The sequence below is a fragment of the Trichechus manatus genome, unplaced genomic scaffold (genome assembly GCF_000243295.1).
Source record: "Trichechus manatus latirostris isolate Lorelei unplaced genomic scaffold, TriManLat1.0 scaffold00001, whole genome shotgun sequence".
In the NCBI taxonomy this organism is placed as follows: Eukaryota; Metazoa; Chordata; class Mammalia; order Sirenia; family Trichechidae; genus Trichechus; species Trichechus manatus.
This window is the reverse complement of record NW_004443937.1, coordinates 28,300,063-28,312,509: the sequence shown is the minus strand read 5'-3', so window position 1 is coordinate 28,312,509 and position 12,447 is coordinate 28,300,063. Positions and strand designations below refer to the sequence as shown.

General features: G+C 39.4%; 1 protein-coding gene across 3 annotated transcripts in view; it reads left to right on the top strand.

Moving 5' to 3' along the window:
* Positions 1-12,447, top strand: part of RHOA (ras homolog family member A) — a 54,404-nt gene that overhangs the window by 539 nt on the left and 41,418 nt on the right. Inside the window, exon 2 of one of the 3 annotated variants that reach the window (XM_023726833.1) lies at positions 3,750-3,828. The exons of 1 other annotated variant lie outside the window; for it this stretch is intronic. The gene's annotated coding sequence lies outside the window, so the exon portion shown is untranslated. Of the gene's footprint in view, positions 1-124; positions 3,829-12,447 lie in introns of those variants that run through there. One more of the 3 variants, XM_023726837.1, reaches the window with a different exon arrangement.

The window sequence follows — 12,447 nt, the reverse complement described above, 5'->3', positions numbered from 1 at the left end:
GCGCCGGTTCCCCGCCCAGGAGTCGGCGGCGGCCGCGCCGAGCAGGGCGGGGGCTCCGGGTCCGGCCCCGCGACCGCGCTGTACTGCCGGCTGCTGCGAAGCGCGCGTGGCTGTTGGAGTTGAAATGGGAAAGTTACTCTTTACAACTCCATTTTGCCTTTAACATTTTAATGTAAAACATGAATGTTTTATTCTGTTTGAATTCAGTTATGTTTGGGGTACATTTCCTTTTTTAATGCGGTATTCTTGGAGATTGTATAAGTAAACGATTGTGTTGTAATTTTAATCTCAGAGATCAGGACTATCTGTATTGTAGAAAAAGAAAAGTAAGGATATTTTTCAGTTGAAAAGAGCATTTTTCATGATCTAAGTTATGGTCCATCAAAATAGAGTATTAATTTGCAATTTTGCTTAGTCCAAATAAGATTAGAGAAGCACCTAAACATCTGTCCCTAGTTACTGATTGGATCCACAGTTACAGGTAGTCTTCATTAAATAGCACTATTTGCACTCAAATCGATTTGGTCAAAAACCACGTGTAGTAGTTTATGGTGGAAAAATGACATTCTTTGCCTCAGAGTTGGGGAGGAAGGTAAAAAATTACACTTGTGTTTTTTAATAGTTCTGATTTAAGAATTTTACCTGTTTGTGACTTATTTGGTTCTTTTTTTAAGACACCCTTTTGAAATAAATGGTTTTTTTTTTTTTTCTTCTTTGCAGGTATATAATCAATTTTATGCTTCTTTGCCAAAAATGAAGGAAAAAATACTTCTGTTTTAAAAACCGTTTTTTAAAATATTGTATGTGGTGAGAATTCTTGAACCACTTAGTGTTACACACCCAAATGTGTAATCTGTACATGTGTACGTGATTGTCACCTTAGACATGACTGAATTGGTGGGCATATTGTTTTGAGTGTTTGGCACAAGTGATATTGTTTGGACTGAAAATACAAGACTTGTTCTTAATTGAAAAGAATGAGTTATTGAGGATATCTTCTGATAAATTTGTTCTAAGGGTAGTTCCATCTACTGGTGGCTCTTAGGGATGTAACAAAAAATATGATATGGAACTTGTTTTGAGTCAAATTGTAGTCCTAGACGTATAGCCTATGTTCTCATAAAACATCTGTACTGGAGGGAGAAGAGAGTAGGAATATAGCCATCAACTGATTTCATAGAACCAGAATTTTGGACCTGGAAGGAATCTTCAGGACTTGTAGTCCAACCTTTTCCTCATGAGGAAACTGAGTCCCAGAGACTTAACTAAATTTACCAAGCCCTTGTATCTAGTTAGAGGGGCAGACCAGAACTGTTTTCTCCGTAAGGTATTCTCCATGTATTCCCGAGCATCAGGCCTAGAGTCAGCTAAAATTCAGGACTTCCAGCTTAGTCCAGTGTTTTCCCCTTTTATACTTTGCTGATTGCCCATAGTTTAGGAGAATCTGAAAAAATCCATTTGCCAAACAAATTATAGTCCTGTGGCTTTCACAGCAGTCTCCTATATATCTGGGTGGTCCTGCAGCAATCGAATGAAGCAGATAAATGAATTTGTAGGGTGAGTGGCTGGTCTAGTCCTGGCTTTAGGTATTTGGGTCTTCTTGATGGACCATCTTCTTCCACAGGGAGGCTGAGACCTGCTTGCTCCAAATCCATCATAGTTCCAGCGAAAATGTTATCAGGTCACTGTGGGCCTTTTTGAGTACTGATTTGGGGTGGGTTGCGGAAAAACTGCTTATGTCAAGTGAACAGCCCCCCACGTGCGTGTATGATACTGGTTTTGTTACTGGAGTATTTTCATAGTCTTGATTCCTTTTTTGTCAGTTAACTCTTTTAAAAGTTTAGCCTGGTCATGTGGGAGTGTAAGTTATTAGGAGAGTGAAAACAGGTGGCTCTTCAGGTGTTTCCTGTCCGTGGGGTGGAGTCTGTCCAAGCAGTGATGGGAGAGGAGCTGGGGTGCTACTTTGGGCCTTCTTAATTGTCCCAGAGCTGAGAGATTTATGTTAACTCTGTCAGACGATAAGGCTGATATTTCAAGTTCTAAGAGACCTAATTTGGGTTTGATGAGCTTCTGTAGATAGCACCGTGAGTTTAAGCAGTATGGCTACTAATGATAATGATAAGTGATACTTAATCAGTGAATTTTAAAATGGCCATCTATTTGTAGTTTTAAAAGATTCCTAAATATTGTATCTTCTTTTACTGTTTAGTTTATCCCTTATGCTTTGGTTAGTGGAACTCAGTTTGCCTGCACCTTCCACTAATGTAACTAAATTTTAAGCATGTTAGTGTTAAATTTATGTATCTTACCATACTCTGCTCTTTGGGGACATGCCCACTGTTCAGTATTTGTGAAATTGATAAATTAAAATTTCAAAGACAGTTTAAAGTTAGTAATTATTGTAAAATCCCTATTTCAAGTGTTTCTATTTCAAGGGACTCATTTTTAACCTGTGGTGCTATAGCATTAAGTGATGACCTCTGTACTGGTAATTATAGTAGTCATGTGACTGAAAATCAGCTAGGCACTGAAGCTGCACATTCTGGGTGTTGGTCTTAGTTTATTGATGCTTCTTCCACATGATTCTGAATACATGTTTATAGCTAATAATCATCAAAATGTGAGAGCTGAGTTTGTAGTTTGTACCAAATTGAACTTGATTTTTTTTTCTTTTTTCAAGTGGGTGGGTAAAATAAATATGTTTAAGCATATTTATCATGGTATCTTAATATTCAAGTAAAGGGAAATACGAGAACATAAGCAGACAGTGAATTAAGTTTGGAGTGGAGTGAGTGAAGGGAAAAGTGGGAAGGAAGGATGAGATTGGAAAGGTGAGCAGGGGACCAGATCATGTAGAGCCTTTGGGACATGGAAGTTCTTTGGGTTAGTTCTGATGTGGGAAGTCGTTAAATGTTTTTTAGCAGAGAATGACATGATCTGATACTAAACAAACAAAACTAGAATCACTTATTGTGGATAGGAATAGATATATGTCCGTTCTGACTTTAACCAGTACTCTAATATTGATCAAATCTGACAAAAATATTAGGATTTCCTAATATTCTGAATTCCTTGATCTAGTGACTTCAGCCTGTTTTTATTAAGTAATTGGTTTTCCGATAGTTACCTTTCAACCTGTAATTTCTCTGTAATCATTACATTAGAAAGGAAATGTAACTTGATAAAAGAAGTCATTAAAATGTTCATGGTATGATAGAATAATTTGGAAAAGGGTAGCGGTAATGGTTGTACAACATAAAGAAGATAATCAATGTCGCTGAATTGTACACATAGAAATCGTTGAATTGATGAATGTTTCGTTATGTATATTTTCACCACAATTGAAAGTAATGTCCATGGTAGAGTTTAGGTGATGGGGTACAGGTGTTCCTTATAAAATTCTTTCTACTTTGCTGTGTGTTTGGAAGTTTTCACGATAAAATGTTGGGGGAAATTAATTTACGTAGAATTTATCAGTCGTTTTGATTTTTGCTTTTAAAAAGGGCAACACTAATTTATAATATTCAGAAAATAAGGGTGATTGTGTACATTTTGTGTTAAGTGAATGGAGGCCAAGAATTGTATAAATAGGATAAACTTTATGGTATATCAGTTAGAAATTCTACACTTTTTTCTTCTCCTGGACTCTAAATTACTTAATGGAACTGTGGGCAAGTCCATTTACATCTGTGCTTTGTTTTTTCCATGTAAAACGAATAGACATAATTCATGATTTTTTTTTTTTTAAGTGCCTTTCATCTGAGAAGTTCAAGGTACTTTGTAGAACTTCTGCCACACAGGCGGTGCATCTCGCAGCACATTTGTAAGGTATGTAAATAGAAGCCTCTTTCCATTTTCCTTTCCCCATGAAAGAAAGATTCTTATTAATGTACATTTTCTGGAAATGTAGGTGCATCACCTTTTTTGAAAATAATACTGTGTTTTTGGTGAAAGTTTACATAGCAAGTTAGGTTCCCATTTGACAGTTTCCACACGTATCGATCAGTGACGTTAGTTATATTTTTCTCAGTGTGTCAACATTCTCTTTGTGTTCTGGTTGTTCCATTTCTAGTACTCTAGTTTCCCTGCCCCCTTGTCTTCTTATCTTTGCTTTAGGTTAAGTGTTGCCCTTTTGGACTCATACAGATGGTTTTTTAGTAGAGCGCTGATCTGACAGGTAATAGCCTTTATTTTGTGTGTCAGTCTATTTTTCTGCTAAAAGGTGACCTGGGGGAGGGGTGCATCACTGTTAATGATTCTTTTGTCTACTAATCGTAAGATCTTTATCTTACTCCTGAATTTTTCACTATAGTTTTATTTTCCTACAGCTCCCTAAGATACTCCTGTAACTTCTTTTGTGTCTTCTATTCCAAACAATATTTCCTTTCTTCGATGAAGATATATTTTCTAACTTCTCTCTTACTTAGTCTTTAAGGAGGTAGACTCTCCATATTACACAGGTACTTGTCCTTAGAAAACTGTCTATCCCTTCTGTTTATCATCTTTAAGTTTTCATTTTTTAGAGCAAGTAGTTTGATCATCATACAATAACTGCCTATATTGTGGATTGGAAAAAAAAAGTTGCAGTCGAGTGGATTCTGACTCATGGTGATCCCATGTGTTGCAGAGTAGAACTATGTTCTGTAGGGTTTTCAGGGCTGTGGCCCTTCAGAAGCAGATCGCTAGCTTTTCATCTGAGGTGCCTCTGGGTATGTTTGAACTGCCAACCTTTTGGTTAGTAGCTGAGTGCTTAACCATTTGCACCACCCAGGGACTCTGTCCTGCAGACATATCTAATTATCAGTAGCAGATGAGCCAACTAGAGAATGAAGATCAGAGGGGGGTGCTCCCTCTTAACCAGAGTGGTCAGCAGTGGTGCTGGGTTGGGAGGGAGCATTGTTAACAGCATGCATAACAGCCCATCCAGGGGCTGTGCAGATGTTTTAAACTGGTTACAAACAAGGGGAATGATTAGAGGTTTCTTAGTTGATAACCATAATAAACATCCTAGTGTGATCTCATTTTGGCTACTATTTCTTGTTCTCCTTGGATCTGAGGGAACTCTGTAAATGGAAATCCAAGCTAATAAGGGAATATATGTTCTTATTTGGTGAGATGGACTGCTGGGCAGTGAGGCATCTTGGCTTTGGTTGGCTTTGACCTCCTCCTTGACATGTTAAGAAGAATGCCCAAGCCAGCTTGTGGTTTTGTCATCACTGATTCATTCATTCAACACATGGTTGCTGATTAGGTGTTATATACCAGGCACTTCTCTGGGCCACATCTGAAGAAAACAAAGGCAGTCCCTGCCTTCATGGAGTTTTCATCATAGTGTGGGAGACTGATCATAGACTAGTAAACGGATTGCTCATGCAGTATAATTTATCAGATAACTGCTATTAAGAGCAACAACATCTGGAAAGGGGCGGGGTAGGGAAATCTAGCTATTTCAGGCAGATAGCTGTTCCTTTGCCACCTTTAGAAGGTAACATATATATGGTCAGAGACCTGGATAAAAGCAAGAGAAGTAAGCCATACAAAGGATGGGATCGAGTTTTCCAGGCATAGTGATTAACAAGTGCAAAGACCTGAGATGGGAATGAGCATGCCATTTTTAGGTAACAGCAAAAAGGCTCAATGGCTGGAGCCCAGAGAGTAAGAGGAAAGAGTAGAAGAAATAAATTGTAGCAGTAGGCAGGGGCCAGATCATGTAGGCGCTGGGAGTTAGTTTATTCAGAGTGCATTGGAAGCCGTTGAAGAGTTTTTATAGTGGGAGTAATGTGATCTGATTTATATTTTTGACTACTGTATGGAGATTAGACTATAGGGAGGCAAAAATGGAAGAAAGGAGATCTATGTGAGGCTCTTTAAGTCCAGTGACAGATGATATTGGCCTGGACAGGAGAAGTAACAATGGAGGTGGTGAAAAGTGGTGGGATTTAGGATGTATTGTAAATGGGTGCTGATAGGCTTTACTGATAAATTGGAGATGCAGCTTCTTAAAGTTCTGATCTGTGACCAGAGATCATAGCCATGCAGCTGCTGGGCATAGGGGACAACTGAGCCAGTCCAGTGGAACCCCAGCACCACTGGGCATAATACTGTGTTGCTATTCCATGAGGCTTGAAATGGCTCCTCCAAGTAGCTCTGAGTATATGCATTGGGTGTTTGATCGATGGCCTCGCGTATAAGAGGGCAGACTGTGTTACAAAGCTGTTTCCTCAATTATTTCTACATTATTGATTTTTTAAAAAGTTAGGTTACGTTTTTGCTCTGTAGGTTTGCTTAAGCCTGATTACCAGAAATGCTGATGGCTGTATAACTACAAAGGCAGTTTTGCCATAAAAATGGGATCATGTTAAGCAGGTTATTTTATTTCTCTGAACCTCAGGACCTACATCTATAAAATGGAGATAACACCCATTGCATAGCAGTTTTAGGTGAAATAATGTATAAAGTGTTCAGTGTACATTCGTTTTCTCTCTTGGTAGAAGCACATGTTCTGACTCTTGATACAGGAGAAATTTTTCAAGGATATTTTTCCTTTAAGATATCAGTGCATTGTATTTATATAATGGCTGCTTGCCTTAAGAGTGACAAGGATTTCATTGGTAGCAAGCTTAAAGTTAGTATAAATTTCTTTACTGCTGCCTGACTAAACAGGAGAACAACGATGTTTGTTTTCATGTTCTTGTCTTTTTTCTGTTTGTAGGAGGTTAGTATGCCAGTAAATAGCAGAGATGGGAGTCTGCAATAAGTGGATGTGAAAGGCAGATGTACTGGGGTGGATATTTTTTCCCCACTGTTATCTGCTACCACCACCTTTTATAACAAAAAGGTTCTTGAACAACTTGTCATCCATGGCAGCCCTGCTGTGCGTATGTGTGGCAGGACTGTGGCTGAAGAGTCTTTATTCATGAAGTCAGAAACATTTATTTCCATCATGTACCAGCTGTGCATACTTCATTTATCTCTTCAGGCTAGTTATTCTTTAGAAATTATATTTTTCATTAATTAAGCTTTCCAACGTTACTAACCCTGCATCCTGACCATAGTTTCCTAAACTTGAAGGAAAATGTTCTGAGCCAATTCGTCAATTTAATAGTGTGCCCCTAAAAGCTGTCCCCACACAAAAACTGGTGTGTTTTTTGCAAGAGAGAAGAACAAAAGAATGTAGACGTTAATTTCTAAAGCTCCTGGCTGCTCAAAAACACAGGAATCCAATTCCAATATATAAAAGAACTTTTTTTTTATGTTTTGACTTTAAGTATATGGTTGAAAGTTCCGCTTGCACTGTGTGTACATTGTTATTTTTATTGTATTCTCCTGGCAGTTGTTTGTGTACAAGTCTGTATGGTGCCAGTGAGTTGTGGTTCTCTGTTGCCTCTTTTGTGGACCCATAGAGCAAATGCTCTGCCCCTTTTCGGGGATACGCTTTACCAAACCCTCTTGTTTGCAGTTTAGGCTTTGACAGCCTAAGGAAGTAAATTTAAGTTAAAATGGATATTTAATATTGTAACACATGGTTATTATATAGTTTCTTTTGTCAGGAGATAAATTTTATTACAGGATTTGGCAGCTTTGTTGGAAATACTGTGTTCATAGGTTTAGTGGAGAAGTTCTTTCCTGGCTGAAATCTCTAACTTTTACAGTTACTCAACAGGGAGCTCTGCTTTTTGTTTTTTGTTTTTTGTTTTTTTTTTTAGTTGAGAATCTGTTTGTCTTTTGAAGGTCCTAAGGTCCAAAGTTCAGAAAAGGAAGGCAGTACAGCATCTAGTAAGAGCGTGGGCTCTGGAGAGAGGCTGATGGATACTTAAGTACTAGCTCTGACACTTCATGGCTTGTGACCCTGGTCAGTAATGTGACCCCTTTGTAACTCAGTTTCCCCTTCTGTAGAAGGGGGATGGTAACAGAGTGCTATGAGAGTTCACTCAGAGTGAAGTCCTTAGCCCCAGTGCCAGACATGTAGCCTTCAGTTTGTACCATTCAGGTTACAGTTTATAGTACCTAATAATCGCAGAGCCCTGGTGGCATAGTGGCTTAAGAGCTTGGCTGCTAACCAAAAGGTCAGCAGTTCAAATCCACCAGCCACTTCTTGGAAACCCTGTGGGGCAGTTCTACTCTGTCCTATAGGGTCGCTGTGAGTTGGAACCAACTCTACGGCACCTAACAACAACAGTAATCACACATCTTTCATTTAATTTGGAAGAGTTTTTTGTTTGTTTTTGGTAGTGCCCTAAGAACTAATTCTTGGGGGCTAGAATAAAGCTTATGACTAGGTCCTGGGTGCTTTATAACGGTGGTTCCCAAACTTAACTGCACTTTGGAATCACCTTGGGAGATTTTTAAGAAATCACCTGTATTAAAGTATAATTTACATACAATAAAATGCCCCCATTTTAAGTGTCAGTTTGGTAAGTTTTGATTACGCTCATGTAATCACCAGCCAATGAAGATAGCAAACATTTCCTTGGGAGGCTTTAAAATTGTCTCTTTTTAATCAGTTTTTTTATTTTTTTTAAGTAAACATATATTAAAAAATTTGTAAACAAATATGCATGTGACAAAAATAAAATTGTACAGTAAGGTTTACAATAAAAAAAAGTATGTTCTTCCCTATCCTAAGAGCTGCAGTCCTCCATCTGTCAAATTAATGTTACCTTTGGGGCTTAAAAAATATTTTACTTGGGGAGGGGAGCAGGGTAGGTAAAGCATGTATATGTAGTACAACGTTAAAGGGGTAGAGTGTGAAAAGCAAGCCTTTTTCCCTCCTTGGTCTCCCAACTACCCAGGTCCTTGCTTCAAAGGAAACCACTGTCACTGTTGCCTGTGTATCTTTCTAGAGATGCTGTGTCTATATTGCATATGTTATGGGTCCCCCTCCCCTTTTGTATATGTAGACTGTAACGTATCACACACACTATTTCTGCATCTTGATCTTTCCCCTTAACAGGCATTGCCTTGGGGGCAGTGTAACTGGGAATTGGACTGCACACAGTCAAATCCTGATGCTCTTACATCCATTTAAGGTTAACCCTGGCATATTTATATTTTGAGGGAGGCGCTCTTATTTTAGAAGCCAGAAGGTACATGCCCTCAGGAGTGTTTCCTTCTCCTTCCCTAAAGAACTGAGGTTTGGGGCGATTTTTACTTGGCGGTAAATTAGAGGCTGCCTTCATTCTCTGCTTGCCTTCACGTGCCTTAGGACTGCTGCTCTTGATCTCTGAGAGTCCTTACTGCTGCAGAAAAGAGAGCCTTTGAACTGACAATTGACTTGGCAGCTGCATGGCCAAATAATGACAGTACCGGGCTTAAGATCCTTATGAACAAATGGAGAGATGTGAGTTTGGGCCCTTTTGCCAGGAGTTTCCTGTGCAGTGTGTAAACAAAACAAACGATTTTAATTTTCCAAATGTTTAATGGTGTTTCCTGTGTGACAGGCACCGTCCTAGGTGGGTGAACCTGGAGTTCATAGGACAGCTTTGTGCCTACTGCACTGATAGGTATTTTCTTTCTCTGACTTAATGAAGCAGTTAAGTGTTCTATTCGTTTTAGATGTGTACTCATTTAACAAAGGAGGAGAGCCATAGTATGCAGGGTATTGGAGAAGGGAGGTGCTTATGAGAAGTTTATGCTTCCTTTCAACCAGGCTTATTTGAACAAGAATTCAATTCTATGACTAGCTTAGTTGTTCTTTTTAGGACTGTCTGGAGAAAAGCCTGTGTTTTGACCTTTATTCTCAATTTCATAGTCCTCCTGAAACCTGTGTAAAGAGGATGCGTTATAGGATATCCTTTTGAGTTTTCATGGGATTTGGGTGTGTTTAGGGGATGCATGACTTGTATAGAAAATTGCGACCTTAAACCACTGAAATAGTATCACAGTGTTTTAGATAACTGAAGTGTGCTTTTTAAAACTTTGAACCTTGTTTTATTTCTGTAATGGATGTGTTCTTTCTCTCTGTCTTACTGTGTCTGGGGAGTCCCTGGGTGGTGCAAATGGTTAAGCACGCCACTAACAATCGAAAGGTTGGCGTTTGAACCCCCCAGAGGCATCTCAGAAGAAAGGCCTGACAATCTGCTTCTGAAAGGTCACAGCCTTGAAAACTTCATGGACACAGTTCTACTCTGCAACACATGGGGTCGCCATGAGTTGGAGTTGACTCTGGCAACTGATTTGGTTTTAATATGGTGTCTGGGCCCTGAACTACCCTCTGTAACAATTGAGGGCTTTCCTCCTAAAGGGTTTTTGAGTTCTGCCTTTGGGGTCTGTTGCCCTGCTGTTTGTCCTGGCCTGGATGGCACTCCCCTCCCATTTTACATTTCTAAGCCTGCTTTTCACAGGATTTTCTTGTCCTTGCCTTGCCACAGGCTGCCCCTTTCTTTCTCACCCAAGCATGTATTTTTCTAAATTGCTGTGAACTGAGCTACTGGCCGATTAGACTTAGAGTTATCTAAAATAAAGCAAATAAGTTCAGAAGGCAGACCTGAGTTTTAACACTGTGTTACAGATAATTGAAGTTTCTGGTTATTTGAGGGTTTCTATAATTATATGAAAGTCCCTGAGTGGGGCAAACAGTTGACACTCTTGGCTGCTAACTGAAAGTTTCGAGTCGAATCTACCCAGAGGTGCCTCGGAAGGCCTGGCACTCTCCTTCTAAAAAATCAGCCATTGAAAACTGTGGTGCACAGTTCTGCTCTGACACACATGGGGTGGCTGTGAGTCAGAGTTGACTTGATGGCAACTGGCTATGATTTTATGAGGGTGAATTTTTGCGCTATTAAAGTGTCCTAGCAGTAGCCTTAGCACTGTTGTACACAGCTAATCTTGTTGCGACCATTTTCTTTCTTTCCTTTTTTTTATACTTAGATGAAGGTTTACAGAGCAAATTAGTTTCTCGTTAAACAATTAATACATATATTGTTTTGTGACGTTGGTTGCCAACCACATGACATGTCAACACTCCCATTCTTGACCTTGGGTTCCCCGTTATCGGCTTTCCCGCCCCCTCCTGCCTTCTTATCCTTGCCCCTGGGCTGGTGTGCCCATTTAGTATTGTTTTGTTTTATGGGCCTGTCTGATCTTTGTCTGAAAGGTGAACTCAGGAGCAACCATTTTCTTTTTAAAATCTGTGTGCAGAAAATTGGTTATATAAAGTTTCTTTGTTCTTGTAAATTTGTTTTTTCTATAATTTGTTATTTGAACTTTTAACTATTATTTGCTGTACCTGTGCTTATATGACAGTGGTAAGTAAGACGTGTACGATTCCTGTACTAATGGAGTTTGGCAGGAAGACACTTTGGGTGGGTGTGATGAGTGAGGCCTTATGTAAGTTGGGAGCTCAGGGAAGGCCTTCAGGAGGCCTTGAAGTGACTTAGCCTTAACTAGGAAGTTATCTGAGTGGGGTGCATTTCAGAAAAACCAAAGCCACTGCTGTCGAGTTGATTCTGACTCATAGCGACCCTATAGGACAGAGTAGAACTGCCCCATAGGGTTTCCAAGGCCGTAATCTTTATGGAAGCTGACTGCCACATCTTTCTCCTGCGGAGCTGCTGGTGGGTTCGAACCGCTGACCTTTCTGTTAGCAGCAGAGTGCTTAACCACTGCATCACCAGGGCATGGGTGCATTTAGGGCAGAGGAAAAAAGGCAGAAATCGTGGCTTAATAGAGTTTTAAGATGTTTTGTTGTTTTGGCAGAGGGTTTTATGATTTCATAAGTTAGTGGTTTAGGATTTAGTTTTTCCCTTACCTGCAGTGCAATATGACATTTCATACCCAGGTTTCACCTAAAATAGTTTTTTGCACTGCTTATATTGACGCTCCTCTCTCCCACAAAAACAAATGTCAACAAAATCCAGGATTGGGAGGAAGTTTTTATGTACGCAAGGATCGTCATTGCTTTTAATGGAATCCACAGGATTTTTTAAGTGTTTTAAAAATTTCCTTTAAATTTTTCAAGCTTAGTTTCCAAAAGATTGGACAATTTTTGCTTTTGTAGTTGTCATCTTTACAATACTGATTTATAACAACTTATTTGGAGAAAGAAATAAAAAAACAAAGTTTCAACTTGATTGTTTATTTAATTGAGGCATATGGACAGCAACAAGATAACTTCTAATCTGTTGTGTCTACTTTATTTGCTTTTTTTTTTCCTTTTAAAAATTTCTATTGTTTTGTCATTCTGGTTTGTTACTGAGCCCCTCGGGAGTGACTTGCCTTTTGCATTTTCTGTTCAGTGTCCAATGGTGTAATGAATGCAGTAAAAAAAAAAAAGTGAATGTTAGGCCGCCAGACACCCTTTTAGCTCAGTGGTGAAGTTACCGCCAAGGTTCACTGTTTAGCCTGGGAGTGGACAGCCCCGTGAAACCAAATGAGACTAACGAGGTACAGGAGTCCAGTGACAAGGGCCAGAAAGCAGAAGGGGACAAGGAAGCTGGTGATAGGGAA